The following is a 17,789-nucleotide window of genomic DNA, read 5'->3' on the forward strand; positions in this document are numbered from 1 at the left end:
TCTCGCTGTGTGTTTGTGCAGTGCCTATTGCAATGAGAACCTGGAGGAAAAATCCCAAGTCAGCTTTGAAATCGCTTCCTTGAATATCTGAATCTCCTTTTCCTCTTTGATTGATTCTTTCCTGTAGCTTCTTTTCTGGCTGCATGTGGATAATACACAATTTGTCCTTTTTCTTCAGGCAGTTGTCAAGGAAAGGAGGTTTGAGTGATTTTTTCCTACCCCTCCATCCTCTTCCCCTGGTACCTCCTGAACAGAAACAGTGGTTTCTGTCAAAGTTGACCGAAGGGTAGAAGTTTCCTAAAACTTTTTGTGAAAATTTCTGGCAGTGGGATAGAGGAAGAGCCTACAGTGATTCCCACTGAGGTGGGTATCACAGCAAGCACTCATTTCTGGTTAGATGCCTGAGGATCCCCACTGGGGACAGCACCCAGAAGGGGTGATACTGGGTGCCACTGGGGTCTGTGTGTTGCTGGACATGGGAGCAGCCATCCCCTGGGGGTCCTTCCCCCTTGTGTGGTCCCATGGGTGACAAACGAGCAACGAGCTCGTGGTGGAGCCTTCGTGCAACATGCTTAGAAAGGGCAGTCAGCCATGGATGCTCATCTGCTGGAAGCCAGACCCCGTCAGTGCCGTCCTGGTGCACTACGTGCTCCTTGCGACAGGAATATCTCGGGGCCATCGCAGGCGCTTGCTGTCCCGCGAAGCCGTTTGGGAACACCTGCCTTCCTCCCGCCCCGTGCCCACGCACTGAGCTCTCGGGCACAAGTGGGGGAAGATATTACCTGCTCGCCTGTTTTCCCCTCTAGATATCTCGGCAATGAAAATGCAGAAAGGTTGAGATTTGGGGCTCATTAATAGCACACCCTATTATCAGCCGAGCGCAACAAACCACCAGTTTTGGATGCCCTGATTTTTTTTTTTTCTGAGTGGGTGTTTGGAAGATGACGGAGTTGACTTTCTGGAGCGCTGCAAAATCCTCCTGCCAAATATTTGGCTGCTCAGCAGCCCTGAATACTGAAGCCCTTAGGGCATTTTTGAGTTGGGAGTGTGGAAAATGAGGAACCCTGAATGAGCAGACTCGTGAAAATTAGAGGTTCCTCTCTGCTGTGCCTCAGTTTACTCATAAGTAAATTGGGCAAAGTAATCCTCGGGTTCTTGCCTCAGGGGGCCCCGAGTCAAAATTCTTCATGCTTCAAAGTCCTTGAAGGCACTTGAATGAAAGACTCCGGACCCGGTAATTACAGAGTGTTGTGCTTGCATGAGGCTATGAGATAGGGAAACGTTTGCCAGGCAAGGTTTTGAAAAGAAAATCAACGTTGCGCTGCCAAACCCTCCGAGGGCAAATGGAAGATTTAGTGCGCGAGCGTCAAAATCAGCTGTTGTCATTTAAGGCCATTACGAATGGATTTGTGGCCAGACTGCATTTGCACAAAACTGGCTACCAGGAGGAGAGAGCAGCCTTGCAAAATGAGCCTGCTGGTCGTGGCGGTGCGATTTGCATAGGAGCAGGTTCAGAGGCAGCTCCTTACCCGGACGAAGCCAGCACGGAGCTCCCAAGGCAGCTGAGTGCTGCTCATTTCCCTAAGCTGAATTTTTGGCTCCTTTCCTTGAAAAACATCTTCTCGGAGAGAGAGAGAGAGAGAGAAAGGAGGTCAGCTGTGTCAGAGGATGTTTTGCCTGTCTCCCTTAGGACTTGGTTATGGATTTAACATGAGATTTCCTTAAAGCCCTGGGAAAAAAAGCAGGCTCCGAATTGTAGGGCAGGGCCGTGATTCACCCCTTCATTTCTCCATTGCTGAAGGAGAGAGGGAAAGTAATTGGGGTCGCTTCTGGGCTGAGCAGGGCCATCACCACTGCAGGCTGGCCACAGTGTGGTGGCAGGACAGGGGAACAAGGTGGGAGCAGGGTCTCAGTAGCGCTGCCGTGTCCCATCCCTCTTCCCACTGCTGGAGAGGGAGCTGGTGCCCTCGGAGGCTGGTTTGCATCCCCGGTGCTGAGCCTGGCACCGGAGACAGACTAGAGAGGGGAACAGAGGTTGTCTGATATTGTCGCTCGTCCCCAGGCATAAAACGTGCCCCAGGCCCCCCTGTTGCTTCCCCTCCTTCTCCAGGGGAAGCTACGAGACCCCTGGCAGCTCGCTCACTCTGCGGAAAGCTCTTTGAGAAGTGCCACTCAGGAGCTTCCTGCATCAAGGAAGATGTCAGCGCGAGATGATAAATGGCGAGGTGCCGGCGTTATTGCTCAGGGCCCATTAAAAAGCAGACACCTTTGAATTTGCAGAGTAATAACAGGCACGGGGTATGGGTTATTGGTCTTTTTTTTCAGCAGAGAGATGATAAATGTTCCTGCGGAAAGAAGTGCCACACCCCCTCAAACACGGCACCCTTCCCTCTCCCATCAAAATTCCTGGGTCAAAGGAAGGGATTTAATTTCACTGCTAGCACTCAGCCACAAGAAGTATGCGCTAGGTGTGAAAGCCACCTGCTCGCAGCGCAAACCTGGCAGGGGAAACGTGCAAAGAGCGCAGGCTGCAAGGCAGTCGGGCTGTCACTCATCCTCCCGGGAGCTTAGGAGTGATGTGTGTGCATGGAGGTGTGTGTGCAAGGCACGCCGTGCCTCTGGGAAAGCTGTCACTCGCAGTGACAGTACAAACAACTTCTTTCACCCTTTCTTTAAGAAAAAAAAAAAAAAAAAAAATCGGGAGTTGCTTTGCTGCAAAGAAAAAGGAAACAAAAAGTTGAAGGTAAAATATTTTGTGCCCAGCTGCTTGCAAGGGGCTGCGCACGGCCCTTGGAAATCCCACTGCTGATGACTTTGCTCGACGCTAATCTCCACATCTTTTGATCTTTGTCCACTTAGGGCTTGACCCAAAGTCTAGAGAAATTAATGGGAGCCTTTCGCTCTCTCCGTGGGTATTAGCTTAGGGACTTATTAATTGATTTTTAGCTTTGTTGACTGTGCCTGTATTGTGGACTCCAAGTACAACATGAAAGTTTAATGAAATATTAAAATGGGATATTTGTTGACAAGAGTGACCCTGTGTGTCACGCAAGAAAAACTGCACATTTGGAAGTGTCTTCTGGATGTCCCTCACTTCTTCTCAGCCATGTGCTCCATCTTCAGGGCTTCTTTGGCTGGACGAACTCTCTGATTGCGGCAGGTCTTGGGTAGGCCTATAAAACGTCTGAGGTTTCTGAGCACACCCTTTTCCGCGCCGGGAAATTATGTCTAGGCAGAGCACTTCCAGACTTCCCAGACACGGCCATTGAATATATGCAGATAGGCTGCGTCTCGGCGAGAGGCAGCGAGCCCAGCACTTGCGGGATGCCTCGGATGTGCTGTGTGAGCTCTGCAGAGGGGGAGCAGCAGGATGAAGGGCATACGACGTGTCTGGGACCCAGCGTGCGCGTCTTGCCCGGGGTGGTGGGGCAGAGCAAGCGTTCCCATCTCAGAAACCTGCGGTGGAAAAAAGTGAGTCTCCACCAGGAGGTAACCAAATGCAGGCTTTGGTAATTGGAGGTGAGAAGTGGGTTGTCCTGCTAAGGGTCTCTCACCAAGCAAAGCCTGCTGTCAGCAAGCTCCCCCGGTACAAAGTGCAGCACCTCCAGCGATCCCAGCACCCGGGGGGAAGGGGTTTGGCTGAAAGGCAGGATCCAGACTGCGTAAAGCAGTGACAGGAAAAGAGGAGAGAATGAGCTTGGCCTTGTGGCGTGTCCGAGATCACCAAACACACGCCTAATGCCTGCATTGCCTCAAATTCTGGCCAGCGATGGCTGTGTTAGCTCCTCCATGGAGAGTTGGGTGCGCTGCAGTGTCCAGCCCTGGCTGGTCACACACCTGGGCTGTCTCCCCATCAGTGGCTGGAAAAGCCACTATTCAAAATAGCGTTTTGTTCTTCTCTCCCCTCAATCCCAAAGAACATCTCTGCCTCTTCCCTGAAAGGCATTTGCTCTGCAGGGTAGTCGCATGCAAACTGCTGAGCCAAAGCATTTGTGCTGCAGAGAATGAACCAGCCGTGTCCCTGCCCCGCTGCTCCCCCTGCCCTGTTATCCGGGCACAGACTCCTGCCTCGTTTTTGCTTGTGGTGCCTAGCCTGCAAAAACCGCATCCAAAAAACATAATGGAAAAACAAAAATTGTCCCCAAACCATTTTCACAAAGTTTCCAAAGGGTGTTCTTGGCCCGGTTGCTTCCTGCAATGTCTTCATTGGCAGAGTTCTCCCAAAAGGGAGCGCAGCAGGGAGCCACCCCTGTTCCTTCCATATTACAAAGGATTTAACCCCATCCCCTACCCCCATGGCCCCTCTTGATGTCCTTGTCCATTTTCTTCATGGGGTGAGTGTTTCTGTGGAAGAGGAGACTACCCCCGATGCCTATGCAGTAGTGGTGTGTATTCAAGGTGGAGTGGTGAGCTGTTAACTCTCTGTGTGTCCTGGGGACGTCTTGCCAAAGTCATGCACCTATTTTTCTGGCCAGAGAATTGAAACTCAGCTATTAAGAGAAAGCGAGCTGTGAAATCTGTCTGCAGGCATCTGAAGAAGCCGTAAGAGATTTTCAGAAGTGCCGAACCCTTAGATGTTCCCAAAGATTTTAGAGGAATCTCGAGTGCTTGCCTCTGGCCATAACCCCAGCCCAGAGCTTAGGGCTGTCGCCGTGAGCAGAGGGACCTGTTTGCAAATCCCCACGCTTGCCTCATTTGGGTCAGGTTTTCTGTACTTTCCTAGCCCCCGGGGAGGCGAGTCCTCCCGTGAAGCATTCCCGGTCTTTTCTGTTGAAATTGTTTGACTTTGTGTCATTGGGAAATCATCAGTGGAATGAGCCCCGCAAGAGGCACGGGGAGATGAGAAACCTCGGGGGTTTTATGTGAAAAGGGGCAACTTTGGCTCAGTTTCCTGGTGCAGGAGAGGGGTCGCAGCCAGAGATGCAGCATTTGGCCCCTATCGAACTGGAGGTGAAGATGCTTAGAGCAGCTCAGGGCTTGGTGCTTGTCCTGTGTGTGGCACCCTATGTCTTGTGCAGCCTGTGCCTGAGCACTGTGGTGCCCAGCTGCTCTGCCATGGAGAATGCAGTGCCTGGTGTGGGTACGGTGGTGTCCATCAGGATAGCTCAGCTCTGCGCTGCCTCCTCACCTTCGGGTTTGGCTCTTTGGATATAACTTAAGGCACCTGAGCTGGAAGAGAGCAAATAAAGCTCCTGCTTGGTCTTGGGATGAGGTCAGATGATGAGAAGTCAAGCTGCGGCACTTGCCCTCAAGATGTTTTTGGGTGAGGGGCTATCAGAATTCCTTCCACCCCTCTCTAAAGAGGGGACGGGACCCTCAGCAACGTCCCCGTTGCCCTTAGCCTGGATGGCTGCAGCCAGCCCTTCATCCAGGAGTGATGACTGCGGGGCTGAGTGGTCCTGGCTCCACCAGACGCCCCACTTGAGAGCTGCCTTTGAGGAGGGTTTTCAGCAGGCACCGGGAGGTGGCAACAGGCCCTTGGTGGGGAGGTGGGGAATGCAGCCTTTGCCCTCTCCAAGGATGAAGATGGCAGCAGGGTCCAGCCAGATTCCAGAGGCATCTGGACAGCCTCTGTCATCGAGGTGGGAGCGCTGCGGGGAGGACATGAGGAGGGTTATCTCCCCTCTGCTTTCTTGGCTGGGAGGGGACAGCTGAGAATCAGAGGAGGCCACGGTGTGGTGGCCGCAGGGCGCGAGCCCCCAGCACGGCCAAGGAGCAGGTGCCGAGAAAGGGTCGGCTGTGGTGGAGCGATGTCTCCGTGCTGTGTGTCATGCTGTAAAAAGAAGGGGAAAGGGAGAAAGAAGTGAGAAAAAAATATATAAAAAATAGAAGAAACAACAAAAAAGCAGAGCAAACCTGCTGGCTTCGCCAGACTAGGCGGCACCAGTGGTCATTTCTGGAGGCTGTAGGGGTTGTCGGAGTAAGCTGTGAGGACAGGTGTAAATCTGTCCTCTCCTTCCATCCTGCCAGCATCTTCTCACCTGCAGGGCTCCCGTTTATTGCAGAAAGCAAGTAGAAAAGCCCAGCCGGGGCATGAATATTCGCGCCTTCTGAGCCTTTCCAACCCGATTGGGGTTTTCTCATCCAACCTGAAAGCAGCCCCCCCTTTATCCCCCTCCCCCGGCTGTTAGAGCAAAGCGAATAAGGGCTCTCGCAGCTCAGCCCCAAATCCACTTGTTGCAGGCCGATTTTCGGCGGTTGCTCTCGGCACAGGGTGCTGCGGGGCTCCCCGAGAAGTGGAGCATCTGGGAAACGACCCCAAAGTGGCCCTTGGGGGGATGCGACCCCTGGGGGTCTGCGGGTACCCGCTCCTTCTCCCCTTCCTCTGGCCGGTCACACCGGGGATTTTTTTGTCTTCAAACCCGGAGCGAGGCTTTTCTCTCCCTTTTTAAGAAGCCATCCTCGGCATCGGGCTAGCCATGGTTTTCATTAAGGCGGGGATGGTGTGTTTCCCATCAAGAACGACTTTAATCTTGACTGAGCTCTGAAAGCTAAGGGGTTGCAGTTTTCTTCGGCCACCTTTGATTATTACTTCTCCCGGTTCCCAACTCGATATTATAGATCCTCCCTCCCGGCTGAAGTCCTTAATGGCCCGGTCCATCCCCGTTCCCCCAAGTACCCGTTCTGTGGATGTAGCAAACTCTAATTAATTATAACTTATCTCATGACTTGTCAGCATCACATGTTTGATCCTGTTTAGAAACCATATTCCCAGGGGACGGAAAGGCTCGGGAGTAGGTTGATGCTACTCAACAGTGATTTAATGGACGCATTAATGCCGAGACAGATAACTGTGTAGCCATGTTAAGTAATACATCAAGAATCTTTCCAGAGAGGCAACTTTACAGGTCACTGCAGAACTGCTAACTGATATTAACCCGCTTTGCATTGTGCTGCGCGTACGGGCGCTGGGAGTTCACACACTTCCCATTGTGTCGCCTTGTTGGGTTTTTTTCCTTTTTCTTTTTTTTTTTTTCTTTTCCCGAGCAGCCTCTTCCCATTCCCCCCCTGGAAGCGCCGGAGATATTAGACGCCTAATGACAATGTTTCACACGCGGGGGTGGGGTGAGGAGGACAACGGGCTTGTTGTTAGCGGGGTTGATTTTAAGCACCCGCAATTACCGGCCCGGAGGAGGCTGCTGCCCGGCCGGGTGTCACCGGGTGGCTCTGTCCCCCCCCCGGGGAGCGGGGCTGGGACGGGGCGGGGATGCTCCGGGCAGCGCGGGGATGCTCCCGCTGGGCAGAGCCGCCCGGCCGCTAACGGGGCTTTTTGCCTTTCGGCTCCCCCAAACCCACACGGGCAGGGGGTGTCCCTGCCAAACCCACACGGGCAGGGGGCTGGAGAATTACTCTGGGAATTATTCTATGCTAACAGCGTTTCCCCCTGTAAGGAATCCCCTCCTGCTCCCGGCCGCCTCGCTCCTTCCCATCTCCTTTTCCCTTCTCCCCCCATCCTGCCTTTAGGGCGGAGGGAAGGGAGGGTGCCTGGGAATTCACCTTGCTGACAGCTCAGGGAAAATCCCTCCCTGCAGCGAGGGGGACAGCTCGCCAGGCGCTCCCCCCCCCCCGCAGCCCAGAGGGTCCCGCTGCCAGCGGGGCTGCGGGCACGGGGCGACCGAGGAGCAGCAGCCGGGCTGTGGGGCCGGGGCCGCCCTACAGCCGCTTTGGGGAAGGGGAGAGCCTGGGGAGGGAGCGTGGAGCCCAGCCCTTGATGGAGAAGGAGGGTCCGGGGGGGGATCCTGCCCTCCCAACGCGCAGTTTTGGGTTGGAGGATGAAGGGAAAGGTGCTGCGCTTCGCCCAGGTTGCAGGGGGCTGGTTGTGTGCCACCGCTGATTAAACGCTCTCCCCGAAAGATGCTGTCCGACATGAGATAATGAGGCTCCGTGACCGGCCCCAGGTTCCCTTTAAGTTTTCCCAGGGACCCGAACTGTCGCCAGTTCACAAAACGACAGTGTAAGGCAGCACCACGCTACTCACATCCAATTTACGGCGCACAAAAGCTGATCCCCAAATCCCCACTAACAAACCGGGACCCGCAGACAATTCCGATAATGTTTAGTTTTTATTCATTTCTCGACTAATTAACTGGAATCCCACCTCCCTCCCGCGCCCGACTCCCCCCCTTCTTGACAGTGCCCAATTAATCCGCAATGTATGTCAAAGGTCTGGGACCCACTGTAAACTGCTGAACCTTTGCAAAGATTTGCGTGGCCCTATATTGATCTGATTAGGACCGGGGTGCTTTTTCCTCGTTGGTGCTGCGCGCAGAAGAAAAGCGTGGCTTTTCTTTTCCCTCCCTTTTTTTTTTTAAAAAAAAAAAAAAAAAAAAAAAAAAAAAAAAAAAAAAAGCTTTGCCTTCCCGCTCTCTAATAGGATTTCTTCAAGTCGCCTTCAAGCCTCCCTCGGCGTTCGGAAAAAAAAAAAAAAAAAAAAGCCTCGCTTTGTAAAATTTTTTATTTTTTTTTTATTAGGGGCTGCAAAGGGAACCGAGCGAAATGAAGCGATCTGCGAGGCAGGCGGGGAGGGCGCCTCGAAGGGGATTTGGGAGCAAATCTGGATTCGCTGGGAAATGTCCCGTGCCGAAAAAATAAACAGGGCAGGAGGAAAAGGGGGGGACTCAGCTTTTTGGGAGCCGCCGGGCCGGGGAGGGCGAGGAGCGATCGCTGCCGGCCGGGGCTGGCTCCGGCTCCGCACCGCCGGCGCTGGGGCCGGGCAGCTCGTTTCTAATCTTCGGAGGGAGCGAATATAAAAGAGGAATTTATTAGCTTTCAGGCCATCAGAGGAATAAACATTGATTTTATTGACCTAATTATGGGCCAAATGACTCCTTCCATCGATCACGTAAAATACTTCATTTGGAGAAAAACAGGCGCGGGCGCCCGGAGGCGGGGAGAGCGGGTGGATGTGCTGCAAAAGAGGGGGGAAAAAAAAAAAAAGCAAAAAAAGCAAAAGCTCGAAAATGTATGGCGAGGTTTTAATGCAGTTAACGTGCCCGTCGCGCTGGAGCGCAAGCCCTGTCTCCCAGACGTTACAGTGCGGATGTTTTGCAAACTAAAGCTTTTATGTCGAATTCCAATCCGGCCAGTCAATTTGGCTAAAATAGCATTAAACAAATGGACAGCGGTTTATTTATATTCCCCCCACTGTATTTTATAGACAGACAAGAGTTACTTGAAATGTATTTTACAAGCACAAGACAACACGTCGTTTCAGACCGAAAGCAGCGATTTTTTTTTTCTCGTAATTAGAGTAGACTCAACACTAATAAAGAAGCAAACAGGCTCTTTTCTCTGCTCGAGCCCGGCTACTGTCCTTAGCGCTTGTCTGCGGGGGAGTTGCGGATTTCTGGCCGGGGGGGATTGCACCTGAGGGCACCTGTCTGGGGCAAAGGGGGGGGGGCGGGTGCTGCTTTTCTGCTCCTGCCGGGCCGGGCAGCGATTTGTTCCTTTTCTCCTTGCTGGCAGCTTGGACTTGGGATTTTTGGGCTTGGGAATTAGAGGGTGCTACTGCCTGCCTGGAAGGGGGGGCGATGCGGGACGAGACAAGCTTTTGGCAGGGTGTTTGCTCCCTTCTTCTGTCCCCTGAAATATCAGAGCTCGCACACCTACAGCGCACGGGGTGACGATGGGTGCTTTTAGCGTAGCAGCTTCGCAAGGCTCCGTCTTTCCACTCTCTACCCTCTGCTCCGCGGTTCCCTGCTTTCACCGCGTTATTCCTCGGCGAGCTTCGAAGTTTAGGGCTGCCTCCTCCCTCTCCGTGGGAAAAAAATAAAAATAAAATAAAAAATTAAAATCCTCCCCCCACCGGTGCCTGTTTTGCCTCCCGGGTCAGGCGGAGGTGCTGCTGCCCGGCGGGACGCGCTCTGCCTCCATCCCCCGGCTCCTGCCCCGGGGGTGCCGGGGACTTTGCGCCCCCATCTCCGGCCGATCCCGCAGGTGAGCTCCGCTCCCGCAGGTGGCTGCGGGCGGCGGCGGCGCCATCCGGTGGCCGCAGCCCCGAGCAGCGCCCCCCGGGCCCGGCGGGGGCACCGGCGGCGAGAGACCCCCGGCCGAGGAGCTTGGGCTTTATGCGGACCATCTGCGAGCGGAGGCAAACTAAATGACAACTCTTTTACACCGCTTCCTACTTAGCTTTTCTTTTCATGTGGCTGCGCTGGAGTTTCCGACGCTTTGTACCGCTCCGAACTTAGTGGGATGTTTGTGCGTGTAATGCTCTGCCTGCTGCAGCTCTTGGGACGGGCTTTTCTCGTGTTTTCTTTCCCTTTTTCCCCCCTCTTCCTCGTCCCAGCTGGCGCACACAGCCTCCCGCTCCGCTCTGCTCGGGGACGGGCCGGCAGGATCCGTCCTGGCGTTTGCAGGAGCAAACGGCTCCGCAAGCGGCCGGCAAAAATCGCACCTTGGCTTAGCAGGAGGTGAGCTCCCTGCACCGGGCACCCACTTGGTGGCTCTTAATCCCTCCCCCCCCCGCCCCGCCTGCCATCCCGTCGCTTTCCTGTCTCCACCGAGCAGAGTTTTCTCCTGACCCGGGATCCGGACGATCGCCTTAATGGTATTATTAAAAAATAACGTGGTTTAAGCACACATGAAGGCTTGCTCCGTTATTTAACCCGTAACCCCAGCAGCGAGGGTGCCCCGTGCGCACAGCGTGCCCACCCTCACCAACGAGGCGAGGGGTGCTTGGAGGGGTTCCCCCGGCCCCCGAGATGATTTGGGAGCCGGTGAACCGGGCAGCCTGTCCCCGGCTGCATGTACAATCCCAGATCCCCCCGAATTTGGTACCAAAGCTGTCAGAAAGCGCCGCTTCCAGCCGGGAGCGCGTTACCTAGGAGCTCGGAAGCGATGCCCGCTCTCCCCGGGGAGTTTTCTCCTTGCCCCGTGTCACCGTAATAATTTTCCTCCGGCGCTTCCCGAGCCCGCAGCATTTGAGTTTTCCTCTAAGTCCATGCCATTAAAGCAGCGGCTGCAGCAACAGGTGAGCGGAGGAGGGGGGCGCTTCGGGGGTAGGGGGCTGCCGGCGGCCCCCGGGGGGGTGCTGCAGGCACCGAGGCGCCCAGGCGCGCATCGACCGCGGCAGCTCCGCGGCGCCGGGGCAGGGGCAAGCGGGACCCCGGCCGGCGGCTCCAGGGGGCGAGCAAAAAGCCCCTTCCCCTCTCCTCCCAGCGAGGGCAAGGAGCCGCTCCGGGAAGCGGAGCGAGAGCTGCCCAAATATTGTTTACACCTGCGCCGCGGAGCCTGGCTGCGCCCTGCTCCTCTCGGCTTTAATTGGAAATCTTTTCCGTATGCCCCAACTCCCGGCTCATCTGGGTTTAATAAATGTACACAACACCCCTGCTGCTCCGGAGGAGCACTCTGCCCGCGTTTCTGAAGCTCAGCAGAGGAGTAATGAGGGCAGGAGCAAGAGTGGCCTGCGCCTTGGTTTGGGTCCAAAGGGAAGTGGGGGTGATGGGGAGAGAGAAACCCGGCCGTGGAGCGGGGCCCTAAAATGTTCTCGTGTGTACACACACACACACGCGTGTAAAAAAGCCAGGAGCAAGTGCAAGATCGAAAGCAGAGCCTGTCTTTTTCTGCAGGCACGTGTGCCATTAAAAGCAAATAATTCAAAGTAGTTTCAAACTATAAAAGCACGGGATCCTTCCCCCTCTCTTACTCTTTTTCCCCCCCCCTTTTTTTTTTTTTTTTTTTTTGGTGGGGGGGTTCAGATCTCATCTCCCCTTCTCGGCTGGCCCCGAAGGACCGGTTTTTTCACTTTTCCCATGTGTGCGCATTTGCGCTTTCCGGAAATCAAGCTAAAGTTTGTTCAAAAATACTAAACTAAACTAAAACGACGCTGCTGCAAAACCTCCCACGCCCTAGAGCCGGAGAAGAGCCCTTTTGCAAAAAAAAAAAATAAAATGTTCCCAGCTTCTGCTGCTCCCCACGGAAACTATCCCGGGGGGAAAGTTGCTGGGCCATGCATCCATGGGGATGGGGAGAAATGCGCTTAGCCCCACCGGTGCCTCGACGTGCCGGAGGAAAAAGGGTTGGCAGCAGGGCTGCCCGGAGCCCCAAGGACAGCGAAATGTTGCGGGGTGCTGGCGGATCACTCCCCCCCCCAGCCCCACCGGACGGCTCAGCCCCCGGGGTCTCGTCCCCTTTCGGCAGGCAGAGTTGGAAAGCGGAGGAGAAGGAGGAGAGGGCTCTCCCCGTCCAGCATCTCCTTTTGGGGTGCTCTCCCCTCCTGCCCGTCGGGTGTCACCTTCAGGCTGGCCGCGGTGGCCACATTTTACAGAGAATTTTCTCCCCCACCGAGGAGTTTCCTGGGGCCGAGAGGGCATTTTGCGCTGCTTTTTGCAGCCCCTCTTCGACCGCGGGGTGGGTGAAGTTTATTCCTCGCCCTGCGCTGGGGCTGCGGGCAGATGCGGGGCGTCAAACATTGCAGGGGAGGAAAAATCCGTTCCCAGGCACCCCAAAAACCTCCTAACTGGGGCATGAAAAAGCAAAGCTCTTCCCTTCTCCCCCAGCAATCAGCAGCTTCTTTTGATTTTTATTTAATTATTAGCATTTCATTCTCTATTCTGGGAACACTTGGAGCTCTAACACGAGAGGGAAAAAAGCGAAATGAAATCTCTGGGCACAAGGTCACCCCGAGGGTCCCCTGCTCTGGGTCTGTCCCGCAGCCGACGAGCTGGGACCCTCGTGGGGAGGTTAAGGGGGGGTCTCTTCATCCGGCCGCTGCACCTGAGCCGTGCCCAGCTTCCCGGGCCGCCGCCGGAGCGCCTCCGCTGCATGAGTGCGGCGCGATCATCTGCCTTTGGGGGCTCTGAAGCCCTGTGGCCGCTTGCTGCGGGGGTAGCAGCGAGCTGGAGAGCTCGTCTTGCATGGCTGGGGGCGTTTCAGGGGAAACGGGGGGTGAGCTCTTGCAGGAAAGCAGGGGGAGCGCTGGTCGGGGAGCCCCGACGGCTGCAGCTCCGGGATGCCGCATCCACGCAGCGCGGGGGCTGCCGCGAGGGAATTGGGGACAGAAAAAGAAAAACGGAAAGCAACGGGGGTAGGAAGGTGGGGGGGTCGATAATAGGGGAAAACGGGAGAAGGCAAACGAGGAGCAGAGAGAAGGGGGGAGGCAGCGGGACCCCCGCCGGGAGCCGGGCCAGGCCGGGCGGGTTGGCTTGGGGACGGCAGGAGCCGGGCTTTGGGGGCAAATGTGGCGCTCAGATGGGACCTGGCCGGTGCCTCCTCGTCCCTTTCATTTATCTCCTGCCCGGGGGGGCCGTGCGGGGGTTATATCTCTCCCTAATTGAAACCTAGTAAGGCAAATAGTAATGGATACCAGGCTCCGATTGAGAATACGTGTCCGCGGCTCCATGATGAGTGTTAGTTCAGCAGACTTTAAGAAGCCAATTCTTCTTCCCTGTCATTTCTCTATTGACAGTAGCCCCGATTAGATTTACCATGTCCTTTTGCAACAGCTGGGTCCCCCCCCCCCTCCCTTTTCTCCCCCGGGCCGAGGTATCAATCGATCGCCGGGTGACTTCGTGGCATCTTGAGGAAAATGGGAGCAAAGTGTGTCAGCGCCGGGGCCAGAGGCTCCCGGCTCTCCCCCCCCCGGGCTCTGCCACAGCCCGGCGCCTGCCGGGGGCCCGGGGGTGCCGCCTGCCCGCCCCCAGGCTGGGGGACTCAGGGCAGACCCCTAGGGAGGGGGGGAAAAAGGCTGCTGGGCTGGGCTGGGCTGGGCTGCTGAGGAACACGGCTGATGGTCAAAGCAGATAAAATGGGTTTCTTTCGCCCGGTGCCTCGTTCTGCTGGAGGCGGGGGGAGGGAGGGTGTGGGGGGGCAACGCCGCATCTGGAGGGCTCCTGCGGGCCGGCTGGTCCCTCCTCTGTCTTGTTGTTGTGGTGTGTGTGTGTTTAAATAATTGAATAAACGTAGCCACTCGTTCCCGCTCGCTCTCTCGCACGCAGACACACACACGCACAAAGACAGCATTGAAAAGATAGATCTGTTTGACTATAGGAAACGACAATTAGCTCCACTTCCTGAGCGGCAAACTGTATGTATACGCCTGGCTATTTAAAAAAAAAAAAAATCTTATCCAAATAGTGAACTCTATTTACAATTTCAGCCTAGCCAGCGGTGGTGGAAGCAGAAGGATCAGGGTGGGGAGCACGGGGGGAGCGGGGCTCTCGTTGCACCTCTGCTGGAAATCCACTGGTGAGAGGAGCGAGGCCGGGGGGGAAAGGGCTGCCTGGTGGTGGTGATGCTTCAAGGAGAGGATGAAGCCAGTGGGGCCAGAGTGGCTCCAAAAGGCCAAAGGGAACATGGTGCTCCTGTGCCCCGGCCCCAAAGAGCCTGGCTGGGGAGCAGGGAGCTGCAGGATGGCACCTGGGGGGCTCACCTGGGGGCTTGCTTGTTCCAGCTCCAGTCCATGGCCAAGCAGCTGGGACTGGAGAGAGTCAGAGTGGGATGGGGGAATAAGGGAAAAGGGAGCTCGGCACAGGGCTGGAGCTTTGAGCAGTTGTGGGACCTGCAGGAGCCAGGCCCCGGAGGCTCAGCAGCCCCACCAGCAGCTTTTCCCGTAGAGACACATCCCAGGGAAGAGTGATGAGAAACCTTCACCTCACACAGCTTTCACTTTTTTTTTTTTTTCTTTTCATTTCCCGGTGTCCCAATGAGGTGTGTGTAAAGCCTGTAAAGCCATCCACCAGCTCCCCCCAGCCTTGCAAACCCCAGGGGCCTGATCCCCCCCCTCCCTGCCTCTATTTCAGTGCCCAGACGCGGGCACAGCCCGGGTGATTGTGGTGGGACATTGTGGGGCCGAGCCTGGTCAGAGAGCGACATGTTGCTGTTATTTTTTTTTTCCTACTTACTATTTCTAATCCCTCTCCATGCTGTTTTGGACCTGGGCAGGTTACTTTGCAAAGTTTTTCAGGCCGTGCTTTCCGCAAAATTCAGCCAGCAGTTGGAGGAAGAGCTGTGGCGCAGGGAAGGCCGAGAGCTGTTGCAGTGCCCCCCCTCCCCGTTCCCCCGCAGCAGTTTATGTAGTCCAAGTATATAGACTCGCTCCCTCAGGGACCCACTTCATTATGCCTGCGGCCTGCAGTGCCACTCCGGGATGGAGCTGTGTCAACACCGGCCCCCATTTTCCGACACCTTTTGCTGGGATGGGGAAGGGCCTACGAAAGCGGGGGGGGGGAGAGTTTCCCTCGGAATAAGCGTGTAATCACCGCTCACCAGCCGCCCCCCGCGCTCGAGAGTGTATTTACTGCAAACCTGCCAAAGTAAACGAGCCCCAGTGCGTTTTATTTCGGATAAACACAGCTCAGCCACGGCGGCGTGTCGCCTTCCCAGGGCTGGAGACGGAGCAGAGGCTGCGGCACGGGGGGGGGAAAGGGAGGGAGGAGGTGGGTGAATCCTGCAGGGTGCGGGGCAGCGAGGAGGCAGGGTGCTTGGGACGTGCGGTGGGATAAGAAGAGGCTGAGATTAGGGTGTGAGCCCCCCCTGAAGTGTTGTCAGGGCAGCGTTGGCCTTGCTCACCGTGCAGCAGGGCCTGTTGCCGTCCAGCATCAGCACAGGGGCTGTGCAGGGTTAGGGTTAGGTTTTGGTGCTGGAGCAGGGTTTTGTGGTGTACCCCAGCTCCCAAATTCCCCCATTGCCCCCCTGGTCTCACCCACCCCCACAGCCTCCCCGTGCACACGCACAGGGGCCTCGCAGCACGCACACCAGCCCTCCACGCACGCACGCACGCCTCGGAGCTGTTCCCGCAGGCTTGGGAGAGGACGTGTGGGCTCGGAAGCCTTTCTTTTCCTCTTGCCTTCTTCCTCCAGCTGGCTCTTCAGGCCACCGGGAGAGAGCGAGAGCCTCTCTCCTCCCACACCTCGAGCACACACGCGCGGGGCAGGCTCGCTGCACGCCCCGCTCTCTCGTGCAAACGCTCAAAGTTGCTTAGGAGGGCGAAATCTGAGCGAGCGGGGCTCTCCCAGCCGCTCGGCAGCCAGACCCAGGGCCCGGCCAGCTCTGCTTTCCCTCCGGCCTGGGTTGAACCGGGGAAAAAAAAGCAGCGAGGAGCCGGCGAAGGAGGCAGCCGGGAGCGGAGGCTGGCGGGGGCCTCCCCCCCGGGCCGGCCTTTGGCTCTTTGCGCTCCGAGATTAGAGAGCCAAAGGCCTGGCCGCTCTCCGGGGAGACAGCGGGGACCTTTCATGCCTCTTTGAAGAGCCAAGATAGTGTCGGCCTTGGTGCAGCCCGGCCGGGAGACGCGGGGGAGCCGGCTATCTCCGCGTGCTATCACCCGGCCTCCCCCCGCCACCAGCCCCATTCCCACCTCCACCGGGCTCCCGGCCCTTCGCCATCGGCCGCTCTGATCTCTTCTTTTTTCTTTCTTTTTTTTTTTTTTTTTTTTCTTACCCTCTTTCCTCCCCTTTGCTATTCATTTCTGCGGGCCTCCTTATTTATTTATTTCTGCGCCTCGCTTATTTATTTATTTCTGGCGAAGAGGCGGCTAACAAGTAGCTGGAAGCACTGGCCAATATTTAACTAAGATGGCTGGCCATCAGGTCCCTTTTGTTTGCTTGCAAATTAATCATCCAGCGCACAGTCGGCGCCAGGGTAGATTTATCACACACAGGAGGGGGAATGAGGCGGCCGAAGGGAGACAAAGACTGTTCGCACCTTCCCGCTTTTGATCTTAGATTAGTGCAGCCTCCCTTCATAATACGAGTCTCCAGGGGGCTTCGTCGGGGAGGTCACTCGGAACTGGCGGAAGTTTGCACGCCATTAGCCAGACGCTGAAATTGGGAATCATAAGCGGCAAACGTTTTTATTTTATTTTTATTTTTTTTTCCTCCGAGAAAACGCGCGGGTGGGTGCGGAGCAAGCGGCGCAAGGTGCGGGCGCGGAGGGCAGCGACGGCTCCGGCCTCCGCCGCGGCCCCGGGGGTGCGCACCGGGCCGGCGGCCGCGGGGCTCGGGGCTCGGCGGCGCTGGCAGCGGCTGCGCTTCTCCTGCCAGAGCCGGGGAGACCCTCCTGCTCCCCGCGACGGCCCGAAGGCCCGGCTGGGGAGAAGCGCGGCGATGTTCTCCGAGCCGCCCGGCCTTCGCTGTGGGCTCCGTTACGGGGAAGGTGTCGGGGTTGCGGCTGGAGGCAGGAGCCGGAGTCTCGGCTGGGAGCAAGGGGGGCTGGAGGGGCTCGGTCCCTTCGATGAGAGTTCGCCGAGCGCTGCGCGGGCAGCCAGGCTCCCGGTTTCTTGAAACACATCAGTCCCACCCCCCCCGCCCTTGTCTTTTTTTTTTTTTTTTTCCTTTTTTTTTTTTTTTTTCTTCCCGTTTTCTTTGAATGCATTACTCCCGCTTCCTTTCCTCCCTCCTCCTCTTTTCTCCATCCACCCCCACCCCCGACCAAAGGGGAGATATTTTGGTGAATGCAAAGCGATCCTAGACGCTGGTTACTACAGGGACTTCACCAAGCTGGCGCCAAGCGCTCTTAGCCATGTGCGTCAAAAATGCAATGCTAGAAGAGCTAATCACTTTAGAGGTTCCGCTCCCATCTGCGCGCCGTCAGCGCCGAGCCCCCGCGGCCCCGCTCCGCCGCTCCCCTCCCAGAGGATTCTCTGCCCCTCGTTAAAGCAAGGAGGGGGGAGCCACCAGGGCCCCCCCAACCCCAGTTGGGGCGGGGGTGATTCGGTGCCGGGACATCCCGTCCGATCCACGCGTGCCCTGCGCGCCCCCTGCGCCACGGACCCCCCCCCCCCGACGCGCACACCCACGCCGCGAGCGCGCACCCACGGACACGCAGCGGCTTTCGGGTGGGGTGTGGAGAGG

General features: G+C 56.5%; 2 long non-coding RNA genes across 2 annotated transcripts in view; one reads left to right on the plus strand and one right to left on the minus strand.

Annotated features, from left to right (window-relative positions):
* LOC137841408 (uncharacterized) overlaps window positions 1–9,164 on the plus strand; it is a 210,727-nt gene extending 201,563 nt beyond the window's left edge. The window contains exon 19 of the long non-coding RNA XR_011088606.1: window positions 8,473–9,164. This is a non-coding gene — a long non-coding RNA (uncharacterized lncRNA). The remainder of the gene's footprint in view (window positions 1–8,472) is intronic.
* On the minus strand, window positions 8,955–11,310 carry LOC137841412 (uncharacterized). The gene is made up of 2 exons (XR_011088611.1): window positions 10,823–11,310; window positions 8,955–9,753 (listed from the first exon to the last, which is right to left on the minus strand). It is a non-coding gene; the product is annotated as an uncharacterized lncRNA (long non-coding RNA).
* Between the last annotated feature and the right edge of the window lie 6,479 nt (window positions 11,311–17,789).

This window comes from Anas acuta, chromosome 17 (genome assembly GCF_963932015.1).
Source record: "Anas acuta chromosome 17, bAnaAcu1.1, whole genome shotgun sequence".
Classification (NCBI taxonomy): Eukaryota; Metazoa; Chordata; class Aves; order Anseriformes; family Anatidae; genus Anas; species Anas acuta.